Source organism: Ambystoma mexicanum, chromosome 6p (genome assembly GCF_040938575.1).
Source record: "Ambystoma mexicanum isolate Mex_15411 chromosome 6p, UKY_AmexF1_1, whole genome shotgun sequence".
Classification (NCBI taxonomy): Eukaryota; Metazoa; Chordata; class Amphibia; order Caudata; family Ambystomatidae; genus Ambystoma; species Ambystoma mexicanum.
The window spans coordinates 149,811,939-149,834,976 of record NC_090935.1 but is presented as its reverse complement, the minus strand read 5'-3'; the positions used below and the strand labels follow the sequence as shown (position 1 = coordinate 149,834,976).

Sequence of the window (23,038 nt, the reverse complement as noted above, 5' to 3'; positions counted from 1 at the left end):
GTGTCCTATTAGCAGGCAGTGGGCGTATTGGGGAGAGGGAGAGAGCTGGCCAATCCGTTGAGTGAGAAGTATGATAATTAAAGAGTATCACTAGCATTATAAGAGATCAGTTTTCAATCTGAGAGGGACTTGATGATCTTTCTTTCTTTGACTTTTCGACTCTTGGGACCTTTCTTTGGACTTTTGATTTTTCCCCTCGACGTTCCCACTCTATTGCTGGAGGTAGCCTACTTCTGCACTCTTGCAAGGCACAACTAGCAGAGAGACAGGGAGCTACCAAGGACTTAAACAGTGCATGAGAGAAGGAGACTGGGAAATCTCGAAGCTAGCTGGGCCTGCCATTTGAAGAGCCAGAGGAAGTCTGGGTGCTGTAGACTACCATTGACCGAAGACCAGATCTGCAATGTCCTCAGAGGAGCCCGGCCATTTCGCTGGATGCCCCATAACCAATGCCTCCCATGTAAGTAGATTAAACCAAATGGCAACAAAAGTGGGGGGGAGAAATCAACCAGGCTTAATCTCCCTCTCGTATAGCAGGTAGGGATGTGGAACTGGGGAGACTCTTGGCACATTTTATTAAATCCAACTGAAATTGAATCCACTATAGAAAATCACTCTACCCATTTAAATTGAATTGTGTTGGGAACTGTCTGCCTTAATCCTTTCCAATAAATCGGGGGGAGGTGGGAAGCTGTATAGATCCTTGGCGCATTGAATTGCAGATAAATCAATTAATTCCCATATAGAAAATCACAGGATGAGTGTTGTTAGAGTTTAAACTAACAAACTTCATGCCCAGTGTGTTAGAGCCGCTATACACAATAAAGGACTTGGGCGACTACCTTTCTGAAACCCTGGTCTTCTGTACAGAAGGGGGCCAGGGGGCAGGGGGGAGTCATAATCCCCAAATAGGTAACCCTAAAACACTGCCATTCAAGTGAAAGTGTGCAAAAAACGAAATTTACCATTTATTTACTTACATTCCAAAACGACTGTCCCAAAGCCCTGTATTCGATGTAAATAAAAAGCCCAAAATAATTTTTCCCCATCGAGTTCCTTTCCCGACTTTGCCTTTCAATTAAACAACCCAAAACGATTTGTTTTCATTGCGTCTATTTGTCAAACCCTGCCTTTTAATAAAAAACCAAAATGTTTTGGAACTGTATTCCCACTCCCTGTACCTTGCCTTCAAATTAAGGGGTCATATTTAACTGATGCTTGGGGGTGGAAGTTGCTGGGAGAGAAAAGCATTGTGAAAACTCAAGAAATCACTGGGGGTTGTTCGAATTTCGTAATTGTTAATGTGCAAGAAATCCTCGCTGTGTGTTTGATGTCAAGTCTTTAACTTTTACCTGGATGTTGTAGTATCTGCAAGATCATTAGAAATACAAGTCAGTCAATAGGTGCAAGTAATTTGAAATTGTGATATTGTGCTGTGCCACAGCGTTGGTGGTTGATGTTTTAGTTGCTATTTGTCATACCTTAACTAAATATATATTCTCACTATACACCGGCCTGGTTCGTAGCTCATTGGTGGTGCAGCAGGTATTTGTGGGGTGGTGCGAAATAGGTTGAAGGCCTCACTAAAGTTGAATCTGTATAAGCGCTTTGGGTGCGTGCCACCTTGCTTGGGGGTGAAAGGAACTCCCCGAGTTGAGTGACCGTCTAATAAATTGTGAGATTAGGGTTTGAGAGAAAATTGAAGGGCTAGTTGTTTATGCTATGATGTAGCATGGGCTGTAGGTTGCCTTTGAGCATCAGAATGTACATGTCGGCTAGCATCCTAGAACTATACAAGATCTTCAGTCACAACTTCCACTATGCAGGCTGCTCTACCATGTTTGACCAAGATGACAGCCCCTGCTCAAAAGGCCTCAGAATTCGGTTCTCGATAGCCGGTCCGATAGCACAGCGAGTAGAGCGTTCGCTTTGTCATCTGTGCAGAGCCTGTTGATGCAGGTTTGAATCCTGGCAGAACCAAACTCCGCCCTTCATCCTTCCAAGGTCGATAAATGAGCACCACACACCGTGGGTAATAAGCAGCACTCAGATACCTGAGGGTTCGTAGCGCTATATAAATGCTAAATTATTATTATCATGTTTTAAGGATAAACACTGATTACATAAATAATTGCAATTAAGATGTATTTTATGCAAATGTATTGGTTTCTGGGTAGCCAGAAACTGGGCAACAACTTAGCTCCCTAACGAACACACTGACCTCTTGCACACAATATTCACATGTTTTCTGAAGGATGCTACATATTTGTTTTTAAAAATATACACAAGGATTAGGTAATTAGATAAAACCTGCAGTCGCAAAGCAGTAATTTTCTTATGCTTCAAAGGCAGTGGTCAGATGTGGAGCCTGTATCTGAGTCCCTTTTGTCTAGAGGCACACCTTGCTTTCCATTGATTTTTCAATATTTTTATAATTGAATGGGATGTATTAGGTTGCTGGGGAGACAAACAACCCTGACTCTAAGTTGTGTTGTAAACTATAAAAATAGCAGATGTTCACACTCTTGTGAACACTCCTGTTCCCTGCACGCCATTTGTATTGTAAACCAAACAATATTTAACTCATTCCGTTCCATTTTTGTTAAAAAAAGAAACAACCAGTATTGCATTTTTTCTCAAAGAAACAAAAAGGTATCTTTATATTTAGTGTTCTCTCTTTTTCAACATAATTCACACATAATTCATTTACAGTCGTTCAAATTTCACCAGTTTCACACATTTTGTAATTTCTCAAGTGTCCAGAATTACATTAATCAATTTCAATTTTTGAAACAAATATTCATAAATGCATATGGAAATGGTTTCTTCACTCTTAGAACTATGGTCTACGTGTTTCGGGAAATAAAACTGCCCTTCTTCAGGAGCTGTCTATTCAATTTCATTTCCTTGTATTCCAATTTCATCTATTGGAAAAGATTGAAAATATTTCTATCATGTTTCAATTACCATTCTTAAATCGATCATGAGTCTCATAGTCCTAATCACCTGGGTATTTTTTTCATTTTGTTCAAATGTATATCTTTATAGAAATGGTATCTCCTACACCGGGAATCTCCATGAAAAATAAATATAACTTTACTTAGTTCAGTTTATCCCTTTTGACTATATACTGCAAATTCGAAAACATCCTTTTGAGAGTTCATAGATAAGAATTTCTTCAATAGTTAAATCTACAACTTAAGATTGGTCTATTACCTGTGTAATGTTGTGGGTAGTGGTTTATCACTCCTGTTCTTATCAGATTTCTCTTTTCTTATGATATACATGTGCTTGCATGTGGTGTCACACTGTTACTGTGGCTCCAGTGCCTCGTGAGGGATCCGAAGGACACAATTTAGATTGGATTTAGTATCCCCTCATTAATGTTCCTGAGAGTATCTTTATATTTCAGCAGTGTCAAACTGTTGAGCCATACTCACCAAAGGTTCTGACGCTGGATCTCTATCCAGTGTTTGAAGCCGTCTCGAACCACGAATTGCGAAACTAAGATGGCTGATATTTGTTTATCCGCGTCATCACGTCAGAGCATAATGACAGCGTCTTTTGTTTATTCTCTGTCTGCTTAACGAAGTATGAGTTTCCTTCTTTTATTTTAAATGTTTATGAATGTGCTCAATCTTGATCATGGACACAGCCTTCTATGAAACCCAAATCAAGGAATTATTAGAGGACGAAAACACATACATGAAAATTGACGAAGACCCAACTGGACATATTGCACGAGTAAGGTACTCTGGAAAAAGCACTGGAGAATAAATGGAGAACTAAAGACAACATTTCTGACAAGTGATCATCCATTAACACTGCTATTCTACGGATTACCATAAAATGCACAAAGCACTAAACAATCCACCACTAAGACCTATAGTTGCTGGAACAGACAGTGGGCCTCATTACACGGTAGACGGTAAACCACGGCGCTATTAGCGCCATGGTTCATGCAGGTAATTTACTGGTACCGCCATGGAGCAAAGGAACAAGTTACTTACCTGTAACTGTTGTTCTCCAGCATGGGTCTGGCATGGATTCACATGCTCATGAATATTCGCCGTCGTCAGGCTGGGAATCCTCGGTAAAGAAGAAATCAGTATCAGTTTCGTTTCTGATCGGTCTTTCGTAGTAGTAACCAATCACTGATCTCTGCGTCATACTGACCACAGCCAATGACTGCCATCTCCCTAAGCCCCGCCTCTGGCAGCCATCTTCAGATTTGGTAGCACGTGAAGTGGCAGTATGACCAAGTGAAGAGCCGCAGAGGGGTAAGAGGGAGGGTTCGCATGTGAATCCATGCCAGACCCATGCTGGAGAACAACAGTTACAGGTAAGTAACTTGTTCCTTCTCCAGCATGGGGTCTGGCATGGATTCACATGCTCATGAATATAAGAATACATAGCAGTACACACATGCACAACCACGGGAGGTGGCAACAGGCTCAACATTAAGCAATACAACAACTCAACATTAAGCGTCTCTTACCTCCTCACCAGGCTCACCTTAAGCGAACAGGTTGCGCAGCACTGCTTGGCCGACCCTGGACTCCTCCCTGGAATCCCGATCGACGCAGTAGATTCTCGTGAAGGTGTGCGTCGACCTCCACATAGCAGCCCTGAGGATGTCCAGCAGGGGCACACCAGATAGGAACGCCGTAGTAGCAGCGATCGCTCTGGTCGAATGGGCTCTCGGACGGATTGGCAGCGGTCGGTTAGCCAACCGGTGGCAGTGCATGATGCAGCCGGAGAGCCATCTGGAAATAGAAGACTTCGAGAGAGCCTTCCCTTGATTCACAGGTCCAAAGTTCACAAACAGCTGTGATGTCCTCCGAAAACTCTTCGTGCGGTCCACGTAGAACTTCAGCGCTCTAGCCACATCCAGCGAGTGTAAAGTCCTCTCGGCCGGTGACGAAGGAGACGGGAAGAAAACAGGTAACACCAGGGGCTCGTTAAGATGGAAGTCCGACGGCACCTTGGGCATAAAGGAGGGGTGCGTCCTAAGCACCACCCTCGAGGCATGGAAAGTCAAGTACGGTGCTTTGCAGGATAGGGCCTGGATCTCTCCCACTCGTCGTGCGGAGGTAATGGCCACCAGGAATGCAGTCTTCCACGACACAAACTTCATCGGTGCGGAGTGCATCGGCTCGAATGGGGGCCCCATGAGCCTAGTCAGCACCACGTTAAGTTCCCACGCCGGGGCCTTCACCGGCGGGAACGACCGGAACAGTCCTTTCATAAACTCTTTCACCAGTCGATGGGACCACAGGGACGTCCGTCCTGTGGTTCTGGTATATCTGGAGATCGCCGCCAGATGAATCTTAATGGAGGCATGGGCTAGCCCAGCCTTTGCCAGCGATAGCAGGCACGGCAGCACCTGAGGGGCCGTAATCTGTAGGGGGTTGATCTTCTGTGCTCGGCACCAGATAGAGAACCTCTTCCACTTGTGACCGTAGCATTTGAGAGTCGAGGGCGCCCTGGCCTTTGCAAGAACCTCTCTGCAGTCGGCCGGTATATCGTGCCCTCCAAACTCTAGCGCTGCATGAGCCAAGCCTGCAGGTTCAGTGACGCCGGGTCGTGGTGGAAGATGGCGCCTCCTTCTCTGGAGAGGAGATCCGCGTCCGCCGACAGCTTGATGGATGGGGACGTTGACAAGTCCAGAAGGTCCGGGAACCAGATCTGCCTCGGCCACGCCGGTGCGACGAGGATCATCCTGCACCGGGACCTCTTGAGCTGGTTGATGGGTCGAAGCAGCAACGGCAACGGAGGGAACGCATACAGGTGTAGGCCATCCCAGGGGAACGAGAACGCATCGCCCATGCTTCTCGGCTGGGGAAACCTGCTGGTGAACCTCTGGCACTTCGAGTTCGTCGCTGTTGCGAACAGGTCGATTTGGGGTTTGCCCCATCGTCGGAAGAGTTGATCCACCTGATCCTGGCGCAGCTCCCACTCGTGACACGCGCGCAGCTCCCTGCTGAGCGAGTCGGCGATGGTGTTTCTTTCTCCTGCCAGGTGGAAGGGAACATGGAACATCCCCTGGGCGACCGCCCAGTGCCACAGATCCTGTGCCTCCTTGGATAGGGCTGGGGATCTGGTACCTCCCTGCTTCCGTATGTAAAACATTGTCGTGGTGTTGTCCGTGAAGATCCGCACCACCTTGCCCTTGAGCGACGGGAGGAACGATTTGAGAGCCCAGAACACGGCTCGAAGTTCCAGGATGTTGATGTGCAGGAGCTTCTCCTCCGGGAGTCAGAGGCCTCTTGCGTGGAGATCTCCGGTGTGGGCGCCCCAACCTTCCAGGGAAGCGTCCGTCGTCACCGTCTCCTGGTACGCCGGCGTCTGAAAGTCCTTGCCCGCCGTGAGGTGCGCTCGAACGCCCCACCACTGAATCGCCTGCCGGAACACCTCGTTGAGGGGGACCCCGTCTTCAAAGGTGCCCGTCGCTTGCATCCAACGGGCGTCGAGAAATTCTTGAAGAGGGCGCATCCGTAGTCTGCAAAGGCGCACCAGGTAGATGCAAGAGGACATCATCCCCAGGAGGGACTTGATGGATCTCACCCTGGCCACGTCCGTGGCTAGCAGGCGCTGCACTTTGCCCAGAATGGTCTTCGTCCGTTATTCCGACGGTGCCGCCAGGCGCCTCACTGTATCGAGCTTCGCTCCCAGAAACAGGGCCACCTGCGACGCCACCAGGTGGGACTTTGGGTAATTTATGGCGAATCCCAGGTCTGTGAGTAGCTGGACGGTCCTTGCAGTGTGTTCGACGGCGAGTTCCCTCGTCCTTGAGCGGATGAGCCAGTCGTCCAGGTAGGGGTAGACGTGAATCCCCTGCAGGCGCAGCCGCGCCGCCACAGGTGCCAGGCACTTGGTAAAGACCCTGGGGGCCGACTTCAATCCGAACGGCAGTGCTCTGAATTGGTAGTGGCGTCCCTGGACGACCAACTTGAGGAACTTTCGGTGACTTCTGAGGATGGGAACGTGGAAGTATGCATCCTCCAGGTCCAGCGACGATAGGAAGTCGCCTTCCTCCAGCTGTCCCAGCACGTGCTGGAGGGTGACCATCCTGAACTTTTGTGACCTGATGTATTTGTTCAAACGACGAAGGTCCAGGATGGGGCGCCAGCCGCCCGTCTTCTGCCTGACGAGGAAGTACCTTGAGTACACCCCGGAGCCCCGGAGCCTCTTCGGGACGGGCTCGATGGCGCCTTTCCTGAGCATCGCCCGTACTTCCAACAGCAGTTGCGGGATGTGATTTTCCTTCCTGGCCACAGGTGGAATGTGAGGGCACTTCTTCAGGAATTCGATAGAGTGTCCTCTTGCCAGGGTATCCAGCACCCAACGATCAGTGGAGATGGACTTCCACACACCGACGAACTTCGTCAGCCGGCCTCTCACCGGGGTGCTTCGGTGGGGGCCCGAGGCCACGGCCGGTTCAGTCCTGCTTGGAGGTGGTGGCCTTGCCGCCCTGGCCACCTTGCCGACGGCGGCGAGGCGCTCCCTGCTTGCCGCGACCCCTGTAGGCCTCCTGAGACGAGGAGCGTGCCGCCTGGCGGTAGGACGACGAGCCACCGCTGGATCCCTTGGAGGCCCCTCGTCTGCCTCCGGAGCTCCGAAAGGGCCGTCGTTGCTGAAGGGCTCCTAGGGCGCGGGCCGTCTCCGTGTCCGTCTTTATGGCTTGGAGGGATTCGTCCACCGCCTTCCCGAACAAGTTGCTGCCGTCGAACGGCATGTCCAACACCCTGGTCTGGATGTCCTGACGGAAGTCGGTCGCCCGGAGCCAACCCCGTCGTCGTAGGCAAACTCTGTTGCCCAGCTGGCGGAACCCGGTATCGGCAATATCGGTTGCCACTGTTATGGCGTGGTCCGATGCCACCTCGCCTTCTTGAAGTATTTCCAGGGCCTCGGACCTCTTGTCGTCCGGTAGGAAGTCCAATATGGGGGCCAGCTTAAACCAGAGCTCCTTGTCTTAACGGGCCACAATCACCAGGGCGTTGGCCGCTTTGACGAATGACCCGTCGCCCCATGGCATCCAACTTCTTTCCCTCGCCATCCGGAGGGGAATTCGACGTTGAGGCTCCTGACCCCGCCGCTTTCTTCTTTGCCGCCGCCGAGACGACCGAGTCTGGCGTTGGCTGGGACCTGAGGCACAGGGGAGCGGTCTCGGGGACCCTGTACTTCTTCTCGTACCGGTCCCGTTTGGCTGGTGCCATGGAGGGGTTCTTGAGTACCGACAGGCCCTCCTCCCAGATGTCATCGATTAGAGGCACCGCGATGACAGTCTTCCTCTTGGCCTCCCAGCGCTGATAGAGGAAACCTTCCTTTTTCTGCTCCTCCGGGCAGAGCTGGAACAATTCGGACGCCCTGGCGATCATGGCGTGGAATGAGCCAATCTCGTCGGGCGGAGATGCCCACCGCACCGTCATCTTCCGACTCGTGGGAGGATGAGGAGGGAACTACAGGCCTTACGGGGCAAGCGGAGGAGAGGGTTGGGTCCTCCATCGTTTGTTCTGAGGACTTCCCGACGGGCCAGGTTGCGGGTCCTCCGGCCTGGGCCGTGGTAATCTCGTCCTTATCTCAGAGCATAAGGACTGGATCGCAGACAAAATGGCCGCCGAGCTATCCTGAGGCCTAGGTTCCGGCTGCGCCGCAAGGGAAGGCTGCTCTTCCTCGCCATCGTCGTCTTCCTCGGTTATCTCCCAAGGATCTTCCTTGCGGGACCAAACCTTCTCGAATTGTACTTCGAGATTCCTCGTGACTTCGGTCAGTTCCCCCTCCGAGGCTGACTCCGAGCTCGAGGAGGCTACCGTGCCCCCCCCCCCCTGTTCCATCATGGCGGCCATGACGATGGGCTGAAAAGAGGATTCCCTCCTTGGTGGCAGGGTAACTCTAGTCCCGGAGGCAGCTTAAACCAGAGCTCCCTGTCTTAACGGGCCACGATCGCCAGGGCGTTGGCCGCTTTGATCGTCGTCGCCGCCGACGAAATGACCCGTCGCCCCATGGCGTCCAACTTCTTTCCCTTGCCGTCCGGAGGGGAATTCGACGTTGAGGCTCCTGACCCCGACGCTTTCTTCTTTGCCGCCGCCGAGACGACCGAGTCTGGCATTGGCTGGGACCTGAGGCACAGGGGAGAGGTCTCGGGGATCCGGTACTTCTTCTCGTACCGGTCCAGTTTGGCTGGTGCCGTGGAGGTGTTCTTGAGTACCGACAGTCCCTCCTCCCAGATGTCATCGATTAGAGGCACTGCGATGACAGTCTTCCTCTTGGCCTCCCGGCGCTGATAGAGGAAACCTTCCTTTTTCTGCTCCTCCGGGCAGAGCTGGAACAATTCGGACGCCCTGGCGATCATGGCGTGGAATGAGCCAATCTCGTCGGGCGGAGATGCCCGTGCGACGGGAGACCCGTTCCGTCGTCGTCGCCCTCAGAACCCGTCGTCGAGCCCACCGCACGTCATCTCCCGACTCGTGGGAGGATGAGGAGGGAACTGCAGGCCTTACGGGGGCGAGCGGAGGAGAGGGTTGGGTCCTCCGTCGTTTGTTCTGAGGACTTCCCGACGGGCCAGGTTGCGGGTCCTCTGGCCTGGGCCGTGGTAATCTCGTCCTTATCTCAGAGCATAAGGACTGGATCGCAGACAAAATGGCCGCCGAGCTATCCGGAGGCCTAGGTTCCGGTTACGCCGGAAGGGAAGGCTGCTCTTCCTCGCCATCGTCGTCTTCCTCGGTTATCTCCCGAGGATCTTCCTTGCGGGACCGAACCTTCTCGAATTGTACTTTGAGATTCCTCGTGACCTCGGTCAGTTCCTCCTCCGAGGCTGACTCCGAGCTCAAGGAGGCTACCGTGGCCCCCCTCCTTGTTCCATCATGGCGGCCATGACGATGGGCTTTAAAGAGGATTCCCTCCTTGGCGGCAGGGAAACTCTAGTCCCGGAGGCAGTCTCCGCTGGCGGGGTCTCTGCCGGCTTGGCCAGAGTCGCTGCGATCGCCTCGATAGAGGCCTTTGCCTGCTGGGTAGGGGCCTTCACCACCTTAGGTGCGTCCTGGGCCTTCTCCTTAGGGGGAGGGGCGACGCCTCGCTCCCCCTCTCCCGAGATCGGACAGGGCTTCTCCTGAAGCTTACCCGGGGTCTCGGACTTCCTCTTCCCCGAAACGGAGCGCTGGCTCGTGGTTGACGGTGCCGGGGAAGGTGCGCCCTGCCTGGCGACCGAAGAGCCCGACCTTTTGGCGCTCCCGGAGCCAGTGGACTTGCGGCGCTTGGCCTGGTGTTGGGCCCCCGTCGCCGGGGCGCCCGCACAGGACTTAGAAGCCCGCTCGGACCCTTTCTTCTTCTGCTCACCCGTTGAGCCCTTCTCCAACCAGCTGGCGAGACGAGATTGACGGTCCCTCATAGTCCGCTCCGACAAGTTCTTGCAGAACTGGCAGTCCTTCTCTACATGAGTCTTGTCCCCATGAAGACAGTAGAGGCATCGCGAATGTTCGTCCTCCTTAAACACATTCTGCAGCCCGCATCCAGGGCAGCTGCGAAACAGCTTGGGTCCGGGTGACGAACTCGCGTCCTGGGCCATCTCGAAGTAGGCCGTGAATCTTCTGGAATCCTCCAAGAGGTTGATTCGACGAAATCTTCACCCTTGAGGGGCGTAGGAAAATCCCGCAACGGGTACCCGTTAACGGGAGTAGAAACGGTGGAGCTTGAGTCTCGATTAACCGAAAAAATTTGAAAATTCACCTGAAAAAGCGCGAAACACGCAGTAAAAGCTCGAACGCTAAGCACGAGGACTCCCAACACTTGAACGTGCGGTAAAAATCTGAAGATGGCTGCCAGAGGCGGGGCTTAGGGAGATGGCAGTCATTGGCTGTGGTCAGTATGACGCAGAGATCAGTGATTGGTTACTACTACGAAAGACAGATCAGAAACGAAACTGATACTGATTTTTTCTTTACCGAGGATTCCCAGCCTGACGACGGGGAATATTCATGAGCATGTGAATCCATGCCAGACCCCATGCTGGAGAAGGGGAATTACCGCCCTATTCCAAGGCTGGGAAGGCGGTAATTCCTCCTTCCTCCATTGCCCTTACCCATTCCCATTTTTGCCCCATAGGGCATAATGGGAGTGGGGAAGGCGCTAATTACGGTACCGCAAATTGGGGTACCGTAATTAGCTCCCTGGTCCCTTTGCGGGTTGGATTTTTAACGCCTGCAAGAAGCAGGCGTTAAATTCTCCAACCCGCAAAGGGACCTCGTAGTAAGGCGGTAAGGATTTACCGGTACCGGTAAAATACCGGTACCGGTAAACCCTTACCGCCTACCGTGTAATGAGGCCCAGTATCTTTAATCCATTAGCAATATATGTGGACAAGGCACTTCAACCACTACTACAGACAACCTCTATCTACGGGGCACAACCCACTTTCTGAACTCCCTAGAAGAACTAGTAGATGTTGGGGAAAGTGATCTACTAGTTTCCTTCGATGTACAGAGCCTATATACATCAATTCCACATCAAGATGGGCTAGAAGCAAGCACTAGAATGGTCACTACTCCGAGAAAATGACTAAAGCTAAAAAAAATACTATTAGAATTGAACAAAATAAAACATGCTTGGGAAAGCACTACCCACAACAATACATTCTCATCTATTAACTCTCAAAAGGATGTTTAATTTTTTATTTTCACTATATAGTCAAAAGGGGTAAGCTGAACTAAGCAAGGTTATATTTATTTTTCAGGGAGATTCCATTTCCATAAAGATATACATTTTAACAAAATGAAAAAAACATCCAGGTGTTTATGACTATGAGAATCATTACAGATTAAGAAGGAATGGTAATTGAAACATTAATAATATTTTCAATCGTTTTCATTAGATGATATTGGAATACAAGGAAATGAAACTGAATAGACAGATCCTGAAGAAGGGAAGTTGTATTTTCAGAAACGCATAGTTCTAAGAGTGAAGAAACCATTTCCATATGCATTATGAATATTTATGTTCCAAAAACGGAAATTGATTAATGCCATTCTGGACACTTGAGAAATCACAATATTTAAATTTCACCAGTTTCACAAATGACTGTAAATTAATTGTGTGAATGTATGTTGAAAAAGAAAGAAAACACTAAATGTAAAGATACCTTTGTTTCTTTTAGAACAAATGAAATACTGGTTGTTTCTTCTTTCTAACAAAAAAGGAACTGAATTAGTTAAATATTGTTTGGTTTACAATACGAATAGGTGTGCAGGTGACGGGAGTATTCCGCAAGAGTGTGAACATCTGCAGTTTTTCCAGATGTGGAGCCTGTAGCATTGCACCTTTGCTTCTATGGGAAATCTGTACAGCCCAGACCCATGAGAGAATGCCGGACAAGTGCAGAAACAGCCACGTTTCCTTCAAGCTTCCTTGACACACATCAAAGAAAGATGCAGCGCTCTGGGCCTGGCGTAAATCATCAGAGCCCTTGGGGACAAGCAGCAACCACTCCAGGCCTTGGAGCGGCTTACAGCCAGCCTAAGGATAATTGCTCCCTATCCCGGGGCCGTCTCACTCAAGAGAAGTAGGGGCACCGCCGTAACCTTCCACTCTCCTCCTACTAGCCCAGTGGGAAAACAAATCTAGCTCTTGCCTCCAGAGGGGAAGAGCAGAGGCAGCTCGGTTCATTCAACAGCTTCTGTCCCCAGAATTTCAACAGTTTTGGAACATTCAGCGCTACTCCTCCAATCACAGAGGAAAAGGAGGGGGGAAACTCTGTGCCCTCAGGGTTACCCTTCTGCTCCAGAGAGAAAGGAGGAACAGGTCTGTACTTGCAGAGGCTACCTCATGATCTCCACAGAATTGTGGAATGGATATATGCCCACAAGCATTACTGATCAGCGAGAAAGGAGGACCAGCTCAGAGTCCTCCTCTGTTACTTAATTAAGCAATATGACCTGAACAGCGGGGGCATTACCGACGAGGAAATCCCCAAGCCGTGTGAAGGAGCAGAGCGGGGATGGCCCCGCTCCAAGTCTCCACACGGCTGGAGGACGCAGAAACAACAGGGTAAGTTGGGGGGCGCGGGTGGGAGGGAGGAGAGGGAAGGGAGAAAAAAAAAAATACTTACCGAGTCCCCGGCGGGGGGCAAAGGCAGCCTCTCAACCGCGGGGAGGCCCCGCTTCGAGCCTCCCCATAGGCTGAGGGGTTGCCACGCCCCTCGCCGGGGAAAAAGGCCGTGGAATCCCGACTGAGGGATTCCCGGCCGGGTATGGACCTGGAGAGAGCCAATCAGAATGCTTGTTTCATTCTGATTGTCTCTCGCCGGGGTACTAATACCTATTAAAGACCAGAGGAAAAAAAAAAGGAAAACAACTCTCACGTGGGCAGCTCATGCTTCATGTACAAGAAAACACCATCTTTATTCCTTACATGAATCAACCCCAAAATCTGGGACATTCAGTGATGAACGAAGAGACATGTAAATGGGTGCTTCTTAGCATCTGTGAAAATTAAGGAGTATGCGAACAACCCAGGAGAACGGGAGCAATGATGCAAGAGATCTGCAACAGAGGGCGAAGCGATTGTGTGGTTCAGAACACGTAGGCTACATTTAAGAGGCTGCGAGGGGTCAAGCACTTGCAGGACACCAGGAATACTCAGACTTAAAATCTGATCTTCATAGGATCAATAGCATTGTGCTCCAGAACCAGCCCACAAGAGGAAAATGCCAACCCCCAATGATGGGAGTTTTTACGTACTGCACGTACTTCAAAAGGAGCTTGCGATGGTGGCCCGAGTGCGAATAGCCTTTGGACAGTCATTGTTCCTGGGAACAGGTGGGGGGAGGTGGGGCAAGGGGTGGTATTGGGTGCTTTTCTTTCATGATACCCAACCTAACTGGGGATAACCAATTGTTGGCTGCTGATGAGCTCTGCTTTAGAACGAGGCATTGCATCTGCTCATAGATACCAAGACACACATTAATTCTGCACACAGATCCGGGTACCTACCGCGTGCAGTATTGAACACGGGTGGTTACTGCAATTTCAGTTACAGCCAAATTGGCAATTCACCTATGTAGCTGTTTATACAAGCCATTCTCTAAAGCAAGATCAAATGCCAGCGCACCAAACAAGATCTAAAGTAATTACAATGGGCAATTAATAGTACCAACCTCTCTCAAGTCCTCAATTTATGTGTGAAGGACAGAGCTCATACATTCTTTCCAATCCAGTTTGCTGATCACACTTCCAGGCAAATTATATATGATGTTGAAAAATTGCACACTATGGACCATCGGGTGCTCCTTGAAAGCATTCCAGCCTGTATAGATTCTATCAAGCAGGGTCCTGAACTAGTTGGATTTCCTTCAAGGCTTCGTTTGATCATCATATCTCAGATTTATCCCCACTCCGTTGGGTTCTGTATATACACAGAGTCACTGGGACAATGGACGGTCCTTTGTTTCTTGTCTTCTGTAAAAAGGACACGTTTTTAGCCTGCATCATTTTCAGAATCTGAATATTGTCTGCACGATATGGCCAAGAGGCTGGCACAAGATTTTGAATACCACAATAACAAACGTCGTCCAAGTGTCTCCATGTCGCCTTTTTCCAAACTTACCTGGATGACCTTCATACAACTCAAAATCTAATCTGCTCTATTATACAATGCAAGGGTCTCTGATCATATATTCCACATACTCTACTTACAGTGGTCAGGCGTAGAAGGGAGAAAGTGCTTACAATGGTCACAATGAGAAGTTAGAAACGGGGCTTTCTCTTGCTGTTAGGCCACTGCATGCTGAGACAGGGGCTTTGAAGGATTAGACTGCATGGTGAAAACTTCAACAACAAAAAAAGGTCTTCGCAAGGCTTTCAAAACATACCAGACTTTTTTTGGGGAATGACTGACCGGGGCCTGCCACTGAATCCTAGGTACGTAACTTTACACAGAGAATCAATTCTGACTTTTGGATCGTAGGTCAGTCACGATTTGATTTGTTAATACTTTAGGTCACACAACATAAAAATGTTGGAAATACCTGCGGTGTGACTTTTGAGCTGTATAGGTAGGCCAGCTGACATGGTGCCTCAAGTCTACACTCTAAATCAATTACATATAATTCACAATCCTCCCTATACGGGAACAAAACTTGCGGGATGACTCTGCATCTAGGAAAGCCGTATTTAAATTTCCGGATTCCGGGGGCATTGACCATAAGGGGAGGTGAGACATTTGTAGTGTACCCATTTACATACACAAGTCTGGTGTACACGCTCACCAATATCTTGAGTCAAATAGAGGCCTTAAACACATCCCGTTCCATTTCACTCTAGCTCTTCTAACAGAGGAGCGGTGGGTTGAAACCACAGCCCTGCACAGCTCAGAAGGGGACCTGGCCTAGCAGTTTGGGCAGGGCTGGGCAGCTCCCATTGGTGTCAGTCCCCAACTGATATATGGCTGAGCATCTTTTGCAATGGCGCAGATGGGCTCACAGTGGTGTGGAAGGTTGCCCAGAGCAGTGGCAGTGGTTCAGATTAATTCAAAACCTTCCATCCATCACATTTTAGGTTACAGCACAGCTCAGAAGTCATACGACCACCAGTATTCCCAACTGCTTTAATCAACACTCAAATATTATTTTGCAATCTTTTTTTCCCTCTTCAAATTAGATTTTTCCGTACTCGCAAAATGCAAGTGAAGTCCATGACTGATCAAAGGCACTTCATGATGGGATTGAGATCTTGGAGAACAAGGCTTGTGTTTTTGGAAAGAACATGCAGTCTACTCCTTCGTAGCGGCATTTCAGCATGAAGGGGCCTTATTGCAGAAGGCAGCCCTGTTTAAAACGCTGATATCGTCACCAGTGTAAGCAACGTTCTCCCCTAACGCCCATCCACTTGAAGTAGTTTAATACAAGGAATATTATTATCGAAGATTCCTGCATTTGAGATTACCTTCTAGATTTGCAAATCAACACCTATTTATTTTGTGAATGTCCTTCAACCGAATTCCCAATGCTTCCACTTCAAGGTCTGTCAGATCGCCCTGCTCTGCGTTTGCTCTCAAGTCTTATTTGAGTTTTAAGTTCTCTGACCAACATTTGTCAGGCATGCTTGAGGAATCATCAGCCAAGCCTCATCTGCAATGCATACCCATCAATTCCCATTTTATTAGACACTCCTTCGTTCTTCCTGTAAATCATGGTATATTTTCACACAAGATTGAGTACAAAGGATCGAGTGGAGTGTCTGACCATAAACCTGGTCGTGATTGCTAATATTTTGGGTAATTATTGCTTTGCGTATACATACCACTTAATTCTACTTTGGAAAAGCTTGTTCGATTCAATACACGGACCGTAAATATCACAAGCTGCTTTAACAAAAGCGATGCACCCATCCAACGGCTTTGTGAAACTTAATGTAAATAATTTACACCAGGGGAGCACAAGTAGTTTTAATGGGGGAGCAAATGTAGCATATAATCTTTTGATGGCAGGTTTGTCTATCCAAGGTCAGGAATCTTCTTTGTAAAAGTTCAACAATAACAAAAAAGGAGTGTACATTCACATTTGTATTGCATTTAATTAAACAGATGCAAGTTGAGGCCGATCGTCAACAGAACATAAATGACAGTGACAGCCCACGAAGCCTAGAAGTTACCACTGGCAGTAGCTTTCTTCGAGTTTAAAACCTAGTTTTACACAAAGCCGAAAGATTGCAGTTATTGCTAGGGGGTGCTTTGGGCCATTCTAATGTAGAAACGGAGGCAAAAAGAAAAGGCATATTAACCCTTTGCGTGCTGGGACTTTTTCATGTAACTTAGAATGTATAAATAAGCTCAATAGCACAGAAAGGGTTAGGTGGCAACAACTTGAAAGTCCCCCAGACTTCAGCCTAGTCCAGTGCCTGGCCCAGGCAATCACTTTCCGGGGATAGTAGAAGAAAAGAAGCCATATTTGCCGAAGGGCTTATCGGGAATGCTGGGTTAAGTTGAGTGGGAAAGGAGCATGAGAGCTCAAAATGTTCTGATTGGCAAAGATCATCAGGCTGATGCAATTTGCTTTCCAGTGTGCATTCTTTCCATTTTACCCTTCGTTCCAACAAAAGAGCTTTGAATGCACCGTTTGCACAAGGTCCCAAGGCTGCGTTTTAAAGAATCCATCTAAACCCAGTACTTGATGTGCTGATTGCTTTTCTCCTCATCGACAACACATAATATATCGCTGAAATTTGATCTCAACGCTGTGATATAATTTAGCACCCAGGCGGGAGGGGCACGGTGTGGTAGTATACTGGCTTGGCTGGTAACTGCCCACTAGTCAAAGCCATGATAAGCTACTGCGAAAACAGGGCTCACCCTGATGGTCCTTAACACTAACAGCAACCGGAAGCTCCCTCCTGGGTGCTAATAGGGAGTTTATTTCCAAAGAAAATCTGATGTTTGATGAATGCACAAGCCAAATTCCCTGTAAAACAAAACAAGATGACCACCACACAATGCAGAACGGGACCCACGTCCCATTTTTATGTTGCTGGTGGTCTTCACGTAGGTGAGCAGTGGGCAGAGATGGACGGGGGGGGCAGGGGGGAGTAGGGTAAGAGGGGTATCACAGGGGTGTGGATGTGAGTTATTTGAGGTGGGAGGAGGCAGAGACAAGGAGGGAGGAGAAGGGACAAGGCCACACAGGGTTGGGAGGAAGAAATGATAGCACCGGAGGAAAGGTGCAGCAAATTGCCAAGGAATGCAGGCATATGAAGCCCAAATGCCTAGCCTTCTGAATGGCTGGTGTTGCTCCCTATGCGGCTAATGAATACCCTCCCCTAGTGTCAATAGTCGCCCCCACCACCTTCCCCCCACATAAAACACAGGAGTTCAACCTATACGTCTTGCCAAACATCAGAAGGATACACTGTAATAAGTGGGCTCCTCTCCCAGTGACTGAATTCTCACTTTCCTCCATATAGAACACCAGTGATAAGGATCTATGGTGTTTGACCAGTATCACAAGGCTGTACAGCAATAAATCCCTCCATCTCCTTGTGAGTACAAGAGCTCTGCATATACCTTTTCCCAGTGGTCGAAGTGTACGAAAATAAGTATTTGAACTATGTTCCCTGCTGGCCTGCCCCCGCTCCCCACAAACCCCATCACCACACCCCATCCAAACCCCCAAACACACCTGTTCTTTATGGGAAGGTTCAGTGCAGTGCACTGAAGTGCAAGCTTCAACTTCTTCCTACACTTTTATTTTAAAACTAAACCATTCCAGAACGGTTTCTTTTTAAAAGAAATGTATAGTAACGGTGAAATGTAAAACTAAAAAGTATAGGAGCACCGTTCCCGCCCACTTCGATCTCTGGCTTTTCCCCAGAAGCAAAGGACACAACTTGTTACAGTTAATAACCTACCCCTCTCCATTAATACGATAACCTGCAAACTTTGTGGAGGCCAAGAAGGGTTTGGGAGGTGGCTTATTTCTGCATCGCCATGTCTTTGATAGGGTTGTACTTGAAAAGAACTAAGGAGGGATTTGGGACGAACAGAAAATCTTTTGAAATCCGTATCCATTATGGCAGTAAAAAGAATTTAACGATCTTATACAAATTGGCTAATCTGGCATAAGGCTACAATGCAGCAGCAAAATGCAGAGGAGATGCTGAGAGCCATCTGTAAAAAGGGGCCATGGTGAGGTTAGGGAGCAAATAAAGAGCAAAGACACGAACCAGGCGGCATTCCAAACAAGCAGGATTTCAGAGAAGAAATATATGGAGCATTTCACAGATCCTTTCTCCCAAAAAAGAAAGACGATGAACATGCCTGGAAACAGGGTGCCAGTGAAATGGTCAATTCCACGTAGTGATGAAGATATTCTGGCACTGATGGAAAAGGCCAGCAGATCCCGAGCACAGGGACCTGACGGTTTAACAAATTAAATGCTGAAGCAGGAGCCGAAGCGGTGGGCACACTTCCTACATATTCCGTTTGATCAAATTGTGAGAACTGGTGAAATGCCGACTTTGTGGAGGAAGGCTACAATAGTACCAATACTCAATTAGTGCGGTAGGGACACCCTAAAAATGATCACCCTATTGCCCTCTTTGATATTATTGGAAAAATCTTTGGGTCATTGGTACGGAATAGGTTGAATGAGTGGTCCTCAGGGACCGGCCATAATGATACGTTTCAAACAGGGTTTGTAAGTGGCTTAGGAACGAGTTTGAACATTACCCCCCTAAATCTACTGAAAGGTAGATCTTTAGAAGGCAGGGCAAAAACATACATTGCCTTTGTAGATCTGGTACAGGCCTTTGAAAGTGTCGATAGGATCAGACTGTGGGGGAAGTATGGCCAAGTGGAACTGTCCTGAAGACTTGAGCCCTGAGGGCACTACACACTGCAACATGCATGAGAATCAGACTGAACTCCGCAGGGCTGTTATCTTAAGAGAAGTGTACATTTAGGAGGCTTAAACGGGCTGCCCCCTAGCACCCGCGCCTTTCAATCTTTTCATATCGGACTTGGGATCTACATTAAATCAGCAACAAAAAAAAATCTTTCCTCCACGTTTAGGGGGAACTCAATTGGCTGTATGCTGTATGCAGATGGTTTGATTCAGACAGACCAACCTGCAATTGGACTGCAGCGACTACTAGCCAAATTGGACAGGTACGTTGAGGAAAGCGATCTTGCGATAAATGCACAAAAAAACGAAATTCTAATCCTACAACCAGGTCATAGGAAGTCAAGATCGCCCTTTGTGTGGTGCTTAAGGACGGCACGGATAGAGCAGGTAGGGACATTTAAATATTTGGGGATATGCGTGAATATGAGCCGGATTGAGGCTCACAGTAAAAACATTGTAAGGAAAAAAGCAAAGAGGCTGGCAAGTCAGGCGAAAATATTGGCCAGAAAATGCTGCATATTTTCTATACTGACCTTGTTGTAGTTTCACAAATTAAAAGTGTCGGCTGCACTAACATATGGTTCATAATCCCTGCTGTGATTACCTGAAACACTATGGGCTGTGTTAGAAGGTATATTTTGGAAAAGAGTTTAGGGCTTGCCTAGATCGATACCAATTCAGATCATACGACGCAAACATTGCCTACTCTCCTTAAAAGCAATAGTCCAATGTAAAAAGCTGGCATTATTTGTTTAGGAAATGTGTTGTAGTAAATCCACCTTCCAGATTCTGAAAACAGAAATGGATAAGGGCAGAGATCCCATATTGAAGGCCTGGGAAATTGCTTGTAGAGAACTGCTGGAAATCAGACTGGATCAATACATTGGAAGAAGCAAACAAGTTCAAACTCTTCCACCATGTGAACCATAAGTCCAGGGCCTACGGCACACTCCCCAAATGTTTGAATACGTTTCTGAATAGCCATTAAAGAAATCGATTCATCAGACTGCAGCTGAATTTATTAGCGACCAAAGAGGTATTATCTACCAGATCCAAGAGACGTGAAATTTAGGCTTTGAAATAAAGAGGGTGTGACGGAAACTTTACATCATATTTTGCTGTTTTGCACAGGTTTTACCGACATAAGAACAAGACATTTAATAATGTTCGTGATAGGTTTAGCACTAACTCCGAATGGTGGGCTATTCATGTTAGTAGAGAAATGACATCATTGGTTTTAGCTACTGTGACATTTTTAGAGTGTTTTAAATGTGGACATTTTAGAGTAGTAATGGTATTTTGATATGGGATTTATACATGGAAATTGCTATTAAATGGTTATGAATATTGGATGAAATAAATTATCAATAGGTTTGTAATAAACCAAATAGAAATGCAAATGAAAATATATATTTTTACACTTGTCATGCTAAGCTTTAAATGCAATATCAAATGCCAGTTCATGAGCCCTATGGTAGAGTTGTTCTCCAGTCTAACCAAAACTGCAAGGTCACCAAAATGTTAGTTGAAAACGTGCTCATATGCATTTTGTATTATTTTTGGAAACATCTTGCCAGTATGTCACTCACAGAGGGCTATGCCCCACGTGCACCCAAGGGCGCGTTGGTAAAACCTCTATTGAAAAAGCCTAACCTAGACCCTATGGTACTTAAAAACTACCGCCCGGTAACCAATTTATGCTGGACTACCAAAATCTTGGAAAGAATTGTCTTCAATCAATCCAGCAGTTCGTTGATAGTAGAGACATCTTGGATGAACATCAATCGGGGTTTCACCCTAATCATGGGACAGAAACTGCCTTACTAGCAGTCAAGGATGACCTACTGGAAGCCGCAGACAGGGGAAAATTGAATATTGTGGATTATACTCCAACGGATCAGAAACATCGGCAGAGCAGCCAAAGTAGTGGTGGACTGGCTCGACTCCTTTTTACAGGACAGAACTCAGCAGGTGATACTGGGAGCATTTCTCTCAGAATTAATACAACCTAGGTGCGGAGTCCCCCAGGGGTTAGCACTTTTACCTCTGATCTTTAATCTATATATTCGACCAGTGTTAGACATCTTGAGGTCTACGATTTCACTCATATGCAGACGATACACAGATCTATGTGGAAACAGACAATCTGCCTGAGGCATTTGAGTTGATAAACCGATCTTTGCAAGATATAAAAAAAATGGATGGCCTGCAACCAATTACAGCTCAATGCAGGCAAAACAGAATTAATATTATTTAGATCGGAGAAGAAAAATAGAGAGGAAGACACAAATATCACTCCACAGATCTTGGGAGTGAGTATTCTGTTCTCAAAGAAAGTGAAAAACCTTGGGTGTATCTGGCAAGAAAATCTGGCCAGTGAAGCCCAGGTAGGGCAAAAGTATAAGCAGTATATTATTCCCTACGCCTGCTTAGGAATGCATGCCCCTTTTTAATACCTCAAGACTATCCAGTGGTGGTGGGAGCTTTGCTAAATTCCCACCTGGACTACTGTAATAGTCTTATGACAGGGATCCCTGGGAAACAAATGTCAAGACTACAGAGGGCCCAGAATGCGGCCGTTAGATTAACGGCCCAGCTGGGTAAAAGAGATCATGTGTCCACAGCCAGGAAAGCACTGCACTGGCTGATGGTGGAGGACCGCATTAAATTTAAGGTGGCATGTCTGGTGTACAAGTGCTATCATAAACACGCACCCCGATACCTAAATACCAGAATCTTCCACTACTACCCATCCAGAGACCTCCGATAAGGAGATAAACTCCTGTTATGTGTCCCGAGGACAAAACGCATCTTTAAAGGTGATAGGAGGTTCTCTGCGTTTGGGCCTAAGCTATGGAACCAGCTGCCCTTGGGCATCCGCTCATGCACCACAATGGCAAGATTCAGAAAAGAACTGAAAACCTTCCGATTTAAATGAACATATCCTTTTAGGGCTACTTGAGGCTCCCACAGCGGTATATTCAATCTTTAGTTAACATCTGCGCCCAAATGCAGTTATCTGTCTGGTGCGCATAAGAAATCATTCACATTTAAATTTATGTAATACGCATCCAGTTAACATTATGCCTAGTGATACACATTCCTTGTTACCACAGTGTCTATATAAAACCGTTGCTGGTTTCCATTATGGTCCGTTAAACACCGGGACCATTTCTCGAATGCCCAATATGTACATGGCCATTTTCCAGAATTCCCACTAACACTCGATATAATGAGCATCGCATTCACAATAGTACGAACTGGCCATTTCCATTACTACAAATGCATGCATTACCCGCGATATATAAATGCATACATAGAGTCGGCAATGCTTGCACTTCAGGGCAGCTTGGCATGCATAGCAAACTTGCACGCATAAGGTGGGTCAAGAAGCAAAAACGAAGTGGCACGCTGCAATACCGAACTTCATGGCAGGCCCAAATCGTCATGTGTATGTGGGTTGTGTTGTGCAGGGGGCCTCTGTCACATAAAATACACCCTTTTAACATGCAGCGCCGCCCAAACACAGGGCTTGGACTGGCGTTGCCAGCAGTGCTATCAATCCCTGCTCAAAGAGCATCCTTTAGAAAAGATCAGCAAAACATATCACTCCATTTGTCTACAGACTTTTAAGTCAGTCCACCCCACCTG

The 23,038-nt window shown here is 47.8% G+C and overlaps 1 protein-coding gene across 2 annotated transcripts in view; it reads right to left on the bottom strand.

The window, feature by feature from the left end:
- FAM219A (family with sequence similarity 219 member A) overlaps positions 1–23,038 on the bottom strand; it is an 822,575-nt gene that overhangs the window by 746,639 nt on the left and 52,898 nt on the right. The gene's annotated exons all lie outside the window — the stretch shown is intronic.